Genomic DNA, 9,352 nt, shown 5'->3' with positions numbered 1-9,352 from the left:
ACTGCTAAGTTGGGGGATGCCCCTGGAGACATAGTCAACAAGTCATAGGATAAAAAGAGATGTTTGTATAGTAAGGATAGTGAGGTCCAAGAACTAGTCTTGAAGGAACTCTTCAGTGGTGCTTTCAAACTGACTTGAGGTTGAGACCAGGGCCGAGGGGCCTTGGGTGGGAGTGAGCATGGACTCGGATGGTGCTAGAGGGGCCACCCAAGGAAGTGCTCAAAAACAGCTCCCACTCCCGAAAGGGAAACCGATTGTAGTGCTCTCGACTCATGTGGAGTGGTGCCCCACTTGAGTACCTTGCAGCTTATTGGTCCTCACCCTTCCCAAGGGCTTGGGCCTTTCCTTTGGGAGGGGGGGGGGGAAAGGCCGTTAGGCCATCGTGTTTCACCCCGGCGTCCTAAAGCATGTGTTGCACTCAAGACTTGGGATTTAAAGGGTCCCATGATCAAGTCTTATGGTACCAAGGGATGTTAGGAACTTGGAGGCTTGGTGTGTTTGGCTGTTTGTGCCTATAGGGAGTGTAGCCGAACCTTAAGTCCAGTCTAACCCGGGGAGGGGGATTGGGAGAGATTTGGGAATCCATGAATGGATGGTTAACGCTCTATTGCTCATGCAGTGAGTAGCTGAAACCAAGTAGGACCAAGTAGGAGTTGGTACCATAGGCAGGAACCTTGGTGAGGGAATTTGGTAAAAGCCAAGGCAGTGTTGGTCAGATAGACGAGGTAAGCTGGCAAATTGGAAAGGAAAAATGTATGGCTTACAATTTAGTATTGGAGCTTTTTCCTTAGCTATAGTGAAGGATAGAGGCGGATGGCATAGGATGATTGATGATCTTTTGTGATAGTTAGTTGTTTGCTTTAATGGCTTATGGCTTTTCACAATACCACATGTTTTTATGGTTTGCTTTGGATTGGTCTTTCGGGTTTGAGACATTGATAGGATGTTGCTAACACTTGTTTAAGCAACTTGAGTTCCTTCATATTGTTGACTGGGATTTATTCAGAATGGCTAGTGCAATGATTGGCATTAGGTGATACATTCAATAGATTGGATGTTATTTCCTTTAAGTGGTACATTCACGAGCATCTTACTTGCTAGTTAATGATACTTTGTGTTCTTTAAGTTATCTTTTGTAAGTTGTTTGACATGCTATCTACAATCTTTAGTAGTTAAGTTTTATCATTAAGTTTCCTTAATGATACACTGGCTATTGAATTTTGTTGGATAGTGAATCCTATGTTTTCCAAATATGCTGATCTTAGTGGTTCATGTACTCTACTATTGATTTATCGGATGATAACTTATTTAGAATAATTTTGTGTTTTAATATAAGCTTTATTCACTAATAATTAAGTCTCTAAAAGATCAACACCACCACTCCGAGTAGCCATCACTAAACCTTCGAGTGGAGTCATTCCCATGCTTGTATTGATCAATTCCACATATTTGATCACACACACTCTCGCTCCAATGCCGAGATGGAAGGCAATGAGATTAAGTTCCAGCACTGGCCTTCCAAGAGCGCAGGAGGCCTCGCCAAGAAGAAACTGGTAGCTCGTCCTGTGGAAGCCATAGCACCGCACACCCAGCTCTTTGTACAGCTTCTAGGGGATTCTGTACATGTATGATAGCTGGGGGATGGTGGAGTGGAAGGCTGTGTCAAAGACGGCTATGTGGGGGCAGTGGAAGAGCTCCTCAGCAATTTGAATTCCCTGGAAAGTTTTTGTGATCATTTTAAGAGAAAGGTTGGAGAAAAAATGGGACAAATAAATGGATTTTTCTTTTTGGAAAAAGAAAGTAAAGATCTGTTACCTCCAAGTTTGCTGGATTGTGAAGTGGAGCTAGAGGAATAGCCCTCTCAATTGCTTTCTTCGCCTCTTGAGTTATATGCGTTGGTTTGCTAAATTGCTCATTGCCGTGAACGACTTGGTGCCCAACAGTGCAAACATTTTGTGGCTGCTGGAGCAAATCCATCACTTTCTTGAGACCAGCTTCGTGGTCTCCAATACATTTTCCCTGGAAGAAAACCAAAAACTATTAGCAACCCAGCTATCCATGTACAAAGGCTTTAAAATTGCTGGAACATAAATACCATGATTTTTAGATCTTGGGTAGTGGAGATGCTCTTGTGGGAGATGGAGCTCTTGGAAGTTCCAATGCCTTCCACACTGCCCTGGAAAATGCAAGAAGCCACTCTTCCCAAATGATACAGGGCATACCTACAATACATTGACCCTCTAGAGGAACTCTTTCTTCACAAAAATCTTTACTCACTTGATCGATGAGCTGCTAGAGTTGATCACGAGCATGGACCTTGCCATTCACGTGATTAGGGAGGCCCATCAAGTATATTCACTCCATACACTCTGAGTTTGAGTGCTGACCATGGTTTGTAATGGATGTCTGATTAGGTAGAAGAATCTTAATCTGCTATTTTTAATAATTCAGAAAGGTGGTGAGAGCTCTCAACAAGCATCTTTCTACAGATTCATGTCCTTATCTTGTGCTCTCTCACCCCCTATTCTTTCTTATGCTATGGCACCTGCAATAAAATAGTATAGGATCTTAAATGTTCTTGATATCTAGGAGGCTATACAACATCATAGTCACTACTCCTCAAAGTTTCACTTTAGAAGCTATTACTTAAAGACAAAAGTAAAGAATAGGTTTATTTTTTAGACAAGTATTCTTTGTGTTTGTTCTTTTAGTTACAATATGTGAGGGCCAAGTGTATGGCTATGATGCCATATACTAATATTAGCATAATGGGATTTTGGTAGTTGTTGGATTAGTTTCAATCCGAACCACTCGCTTCTGTATATGGTTTTTGGGCTAATTGATATGCACAATTTTTGTATTCCCTTTTCATATTCCAAGCACTCACATTGGTGGAGATGAGGGGCAACTTTGATTATCCCTAAGGAGTGCTTGGATTTAGGATTTTGGTTTAGATTTAGCTTTTGCATCGTCTAGATCTAGCTTTTTCCATTTCCTTTCTTTTATTCTTTCCTTTCATGATTTTAGTTTAGATTTAGCTTTTTGCATTGTCTAGATCTACCATTTCATTCTAGCTTTTTATCATTTCTCTTCTTTTGCTATTTCTTTTTCATTCATCTTCATGGTAGATCAACAATCTCCTCTTTTGACTCTGGAGCAGCAATTGGTACAATTGCTTAATGCTATGTATTTGCAATTAAACAACGAAACTCTGTTGATGGCGGCATTCACGACACATGGTACAACTCCTCCTGCTCTTGGTGCCAATCCTCATGTTCGGCCGGAGTTCTTTCGCAGAAATCCTGGGGATGATATGTACCTTTGGTTCGATCACTTCACGGTGATTGCCACATATCATTCTTAGGATGATGCTTAACATTTGCGTGAGTTCCCATGTGTTTCAAGGGATAGCATTATAGTGGTACAATGGTTTGAGCGAAGCCACTCGTGGGGATTGGAGTGTTCTCCTGGACATCTTCAAATGCACCTTCGGACATGCCGACGACTGTGATGATGCCTTCCAACAATTGCATCATCTTCGCCAAAGGCCATCTGAGTCAGTGATGCAATTTGGCATTTGTTTCCGAAGTCTTTTGCTTCGTGTGGAGCCAAATATGTCGGAGCGGATCAAACTAGGAATGTTATGGCCAGCACTTTGTCAAGATCTTGTCAGAATTGTGCATGCACTTGCTCCTACCACCCTTGATGATGCTCTCCGCTTGGCACAATGTTATAAGATGTCGCCTCTTCCACTTCTCGTTACACATCTTTCAGCTCCACTTCCTATGGGTGATGGTTATATTCCAATGGAGGTTGATGCTACTGCTACTCGAATCCAAGGACAAGGGCGAGGACGTAGTTGTGGCCGTGATGTTCGCTGCTGGGCGTGTGATGAAGTTGGTCATACTTATCAGCGTTGTCAACATTTTCCGGATTAGCGACCTCCATTTCCTGGGTGGAGACCTTGGTGTCAGCAACATCCTATTGGTGCTACTGTAGTGGAAGGTTTGGACACCAAGATGCATTCGGGAAATGAGGAGTCACACAAGTAACAAAGGACCTTGCACAAATAAGTTAGTGACCCCTCCATCTTTCTTTCGAGAGTATTATCAAGGGGTTCACTTGGCATCGGTTCATCCAGTGTATGCTTTCCAAACTCATTTTTATAACAAGAGGTCTCCTATTATTCTCTCTGTGTTGGTTGATACAGGTTCAAGTTTATCTTCTATTGTTCGACCTATTGCCACACGTTGCCGTCTACACTTGCATCGTGCGGTGGAACCAGTTTTCATTCTTTATGGCAATAGCCGTACACATGTATGTGCATGGGATGAGGCAGACCTAGTTGTGTATGTGGGCGATCTTGAGCTTGAGTTGCAGTCATTGCGGGTGGTGCCGAGTCAAGCTTTTGACCTCATTCTTAGTATGGATTGGTTACAACGCAATCATGCTAAGTGTGACTTTGAAGCTTCTCCCCCTTGTCTCATACTTCCTTATGTTTCATCCATTCCTCTCACTTCCATACCTCTTTGTCTCTCTACTTTTACCTCTACTTCCATTACTTTTGTTCCCCCACTATTTCCTCTTATGTTTTTGTCTTATTCTGCTCTTCCCTTTTCCAATCCCTTTGACAATTTTTGTGTTGCAGTAGTTGACCAGCTCATAAAGGAGTATTCTGATCTCTTTGAATTTGACCTATCATCTAAGGCTAAGATTGCCACATGTCATTCGATTCCAACCGAGGATGCTCATTGAATCAAGGTTTTTATTCGTTGTCAGTCACTCAAGGAGATCAAAATTTTATGTGCAAACGTCAAAGAGATGTTGGAAAAGGGTGTTATTCGGAAGTCGTGGAGTCCTTGGGCATATGAACCTCATCTTGTGATGAAGCCTAATGGGAGTATTTGTTTCTGCATCGACTATTGTTTGTTAAACAAAGTGATGATCCCAGATGTTTACCCTCTTCATCACACTATTGATCTCTTGGATTGCTTGGGGCAAAGTCGTTGATTCAACAACCTAGATCTTACTTCTAGGTACTGGCAAGTACCGATGGCCGAAGAAGATATTCCTAAGACTACTTTTTGTATACTATTTGGTTTGTACAAGTTCTTGGTGATGCTATTTGGTTTGAACAATGCTTCAGTAACTTTTCAGCGGATAACGGACAAGGTTCTTTGCGATATGCCAGAGGTGACTACTGACTTCATTGATGATGTCTTGATCCACTTGGAGGAGACGTGGGAGGAGCACATTCATGATGTTTGTAAAGTGTTGGATCGGCTACATGATGTTGGTTTAAAGCTAAAGCAGTCGAAGTGCGTGTTTGGGTCCAAAAACACAATTTATCTTGGGTACCGTGTTTTTCGTGAGGGTTTGCAAGTTGATCCTTACAAACTTGTGGCTGTTCTAAAGTTCCTTACTCCGAAGTGTGTGAATGATGTGTAGTGCTTCTTGAGCAAGGTGCAGTATCTTGGTCGTTTTGTGGATCATTTTTCTAATTGCACTGCACTGTTGCGAGTGTTGCTGAAGTCATCAGCGTCATCTTTCATCTGGTCTCTGGATTGTGAGTGGGTGTTCGTGGATCTCAAAGACATATTAACAACTCTTCCGGTTTTGGCATATCCTAACTACACTCAACCTTTTATTTTGTATGTGGATGCTTTTGACATTGGTCTTGGAGGTGTGTTGATGCAAGAGAGATCGAATGTGCCTAGTCAGCACCATCCCATAGCATATATAAGCCGTACATTACAACCAGCGGAGATAAACTACTCCACAACAAAGAAGGAGTATTTAGCAGTAGTCTGGGGTTTCAAGAAACTTCATGCATATCTACATGGTTCTCGGACATTACTTGAAGGTGACCATGCTACTATTACTTCATTATTGAAGTGGAAGAACCTGGTTGGTTGTATTGCTCGATGGGCTTTGAAGCTTCAAATAACTGATTTTGATGTTATTCATCGCCCAGGGAGTTCTATGGCTGATGCTGATATCTTTTCTCGAGCTCCTCTTCCTTTTCCACTCTCTTCTCATATTTTTGATGAACCTATTGTTCCTACATCTGTGGATTTTCTAGACAAGGATTCATTGCCATCGGTAGTTGCTGTACTTGACGTTCAATGTCTACAAGGCACAAAGCAAGATTTACTTTCTCTTGATGAGGTTTACAATGCTCAAAAGATTGAGCCATGGATTCGAAAGATTCGAGATGGGTTTGAGAATCCTGCATCACTTGCTAATGATTTGCCTTTCTGGCATTTACATTCTCAATATCGCCTTGAAGAGACGGCCTTCTTTATTTTGTGGGGACGGATCCTGATAATCATTTACGGCTGGTGGTGTCTTCTGTCTTTATTTCGCAGTTTTTCCATGCCTACCATGATTCTCCTATTCTAGGTGGGCATATGGGACATTGTCGTGTAACCAAGAAGTTGCACAGGTCTTTCTATTGGCCGGAGATGCGACATGATATTATTCGATATGTGCATAGCTGCATTTGGTGCCAAGCTCGTAATACTCCTCCTCGTGTTGCGGAAGGACGGTTGGAGTCAATTATAATTTCTCGTCCATTTGAGTTGGTAGCATTTGATCTTATGGGACCTTTCCACAGTTGATTGTTAGCAATGAGTATGTTATTATTGCTTCTGACTACTTGACTCGTTAGGTGGAAGTTGGTGCTCTTGCTAGCACCTTTGCAACTGCTGTTGGATACTTCCTCCTCAATCGAGTGGTGTTCCAGCATTCTTGTCCAAAACAAATTCTTTCGGATAATAGTCCCACATTTGTGGCTGAGGCATTTCATGTTTTGATGTCTCGGTTGGGGATACACCACACTTTCACAAGTGCTTATCATCCACAATTAGACAGTCTGGTGGAATGGCTCGTTCAGACATTCAAAAGGATGATTACGAAGTATATGAACTTTCAGCATTCGGATTGGGATGGTTATTTGCCATCTCTTCGGTATGCATATGTCACAAGGGTGCAGAGTTTTATTGGTGCTTCACCATATAAACTTTTATATGGTCATGATCCAATATTACCAATGGAGCTGGGTTTACCTTGCCACGAGCTGCCGATGCTTGATCGTGGGATCAGTATTTAACGAGCATTCTTCCACTTGTCCAAGCTAAGTTTGCCACACACTTAGGCCATGTACAAATGGGACAACAATGGCACTACAACTCCCATCATCGTCCACTTGCAGAGTACAAAGTGGATGATTTGGTGTTAGTCTGTTTTCCCCATTTTACAGTATGTGGTTTATCTAAGGGGCTTCTTGCGCAGTGGAAAGGACCATATCGAGTGTTACGGCAAGTATGCCTCCTTCTAACGTTCCTCCCAATCCCGGCCCGTCTACAAGAGAACCCTGATGGTCTTCCATTATTCCGAGAAGAGGGGATGATGTGAGGGCCAAGTGTATGGCTACGATGCTGTATACTAATATTAACGTAGTAGGATTTTAGTAGCCGTCGGATTGATTTCAATCTAGACCACTCACTCTTGTATATAAGCTAGGGTATTTGGGCTAATTAAGATGCACATTTTCTATATTCCCTTTCCATATTCCAAGTACTCACAACTAATGATAGTGTATAAATTAATTAAATTTTTTTAAATTAAATTACTTAAGTACTGTTGTTTGACTAATATGATTAACATCAATGTGAAGTTTTTTTAAGGTTTAGCTTTGTATGAATTATCAAAAATCCCATTTAAATATAATAAAAATAAGTATATATTATTTAAGAATTCAATAGAAGTATGACTTACATGCTTAAAAAACCCTTCAAATGACTAATTATTTCATCCATAATTACCTTTTGTTACATATTTTGTTGAACTTAGAAAAACTAAAAGCTAATATGATCCTTTATTTACAGTAAAACAAAGAGCCATATCAACTTATAATTTTTCCAAGTGCACAGCAATGTGATGCTCTTTAACCAATTTTTGCAAAATATGGCCTTCTCCAATGCTAGTAACAACATTGTGCCAATGCCATTCTCCACCAACATGGGGCTCTACAAGCTGTGCATGTTGGGGATCTTGGCAAATCTGATTGAAATGGATGTTGGCATGATTTCCACTCGACATGGATGGACATCAATCTCGCATGCTCACTGTTAGGCGCCAACTTTGACTACATGGTCAACGTCAGTCAAAGGGAGGCTCAAGGGTATATAAAGCATGTTAGGGTAAGGGACTTAACCTACCCTAGGGCTCACAAAGGAGTGGCGGCGCAGTGGAGCTTTTGAGGTAGCTCGGGGGTGGTTGGGTGGTGAGGAACCTCAAAAGGTGGCATAGCATAGTTTAGGGCGATTAAATCTCTGTCTTTTTGCGCCGGATAATAATATTGGTATTGGAGCCCAGTTCGATTCTTGTGGCTGACAAGTGGGGCATAAATATTCTGAAGGAATATTCAACATGGTGGATCTAGAGGGAGAACCAAGGTTTGGTAGACCTTAAGAGAAGGACCATAGTGATCAGAGGGTGGCCTAAGTATGATCGCGGACGATCATTCCCTAACAAGGGGGAGGATTGTTAGGCACCAGGTCAGGATAATAGGATAAAGAAAGGGCCCTACAATCAAGTGATCACCCCTTTAGCCAGTTGGCTTAGGGTGTAAGGGATATGATCTTAACACTCACCCATGTGGCCCAATGGCAGATTCATCATGTTTGGGCACAATTACTTCAATGGAGCCAACTACCAGTTTGTGCATAAGGTGGTGGATCTCTTTGTAGATCTCAAGGGGCTGTGGGTGGAGTGAAATGGGTAGCATTGAATCTACAAGAAGATTGATGGGAAGAAGCCCAAGCATTGGAAGAAAAAAAATAGAGGAAAGGAGGAATTGCCTCTAGGAATATACTTGCTTGTTTTTTAAGTAATAACACCTCAAATGCTTCTTAATTTCTCCCTTTAAAGAAATTGAGGATATTTAATTCTTTTAAAGGAATTAAAATATACTATATAATTAATATTCTATTTAAGCTTATTATTTCTTAAGTGGTGAAGAACTTTTCAAGTGGATAAAATATCAATGGTTTCTTCTTTATCACTTGTATTGTCACTTATATCCATTCTCTATTTAATTTATATTTTTTCTCTTGTCCTATTTAAAAGTAAATTTATTATATTTCTAAAATTTACTAGTTATATTATGGTATTTTTACCTACTCCCAATAAATTATATTGATTGCGATATATTATATTAAGTATATAGTATTAATAAAATAACTTATCTAGTTATTCAGATTTTCACTAAGAAAAAATATAAAGACTGATAACTTCATTGAGCTATTATAATTTTACTCTCTTGATCTAATATTGAGAAAGATGCCAT

General features: G+C 40.8%; 2 pseudogenes; one reads left to right on the top strand and one right to left on the bottom strand.

Annotated features, from left to right (window-relative positions):
• Nucleotides 1-1,352: 1,352 nt before the first annotated feature.
• LOC9647453 lies at nt 1,353-2,324 on the bottom strand (annotated as a pseudogene).
• Nucleotides 2,325-8,105: 5,781 nt separating this feature from the next.
• Nucleotides 8,106-9,352, top strand: part of LOC9647452 — an 11,872-nt pseudogene continuing 10,625 nt past the window's right edge.

This window comes from Selaginella moellendorffii, unplaced genomic scaffold (genome assembly GCF_000143415.4).
Source record: "Selaginella moellendorffii unplaced genomic scaffold, v1.0 SELMOscaffold_48, whole genome shotgun sequence".
Taxonomy (NCBI): domain Eukaryota; kingdom Viridiplantae; phylum Streptophyta; class Lycopodiopsida; order Selaginellales; family Selaginellaceae; genus Selaginella; species Selaginella moellendorffii.
This window is presented reverse-complemented; position numbering and strand designations above follow the sequence as displayed.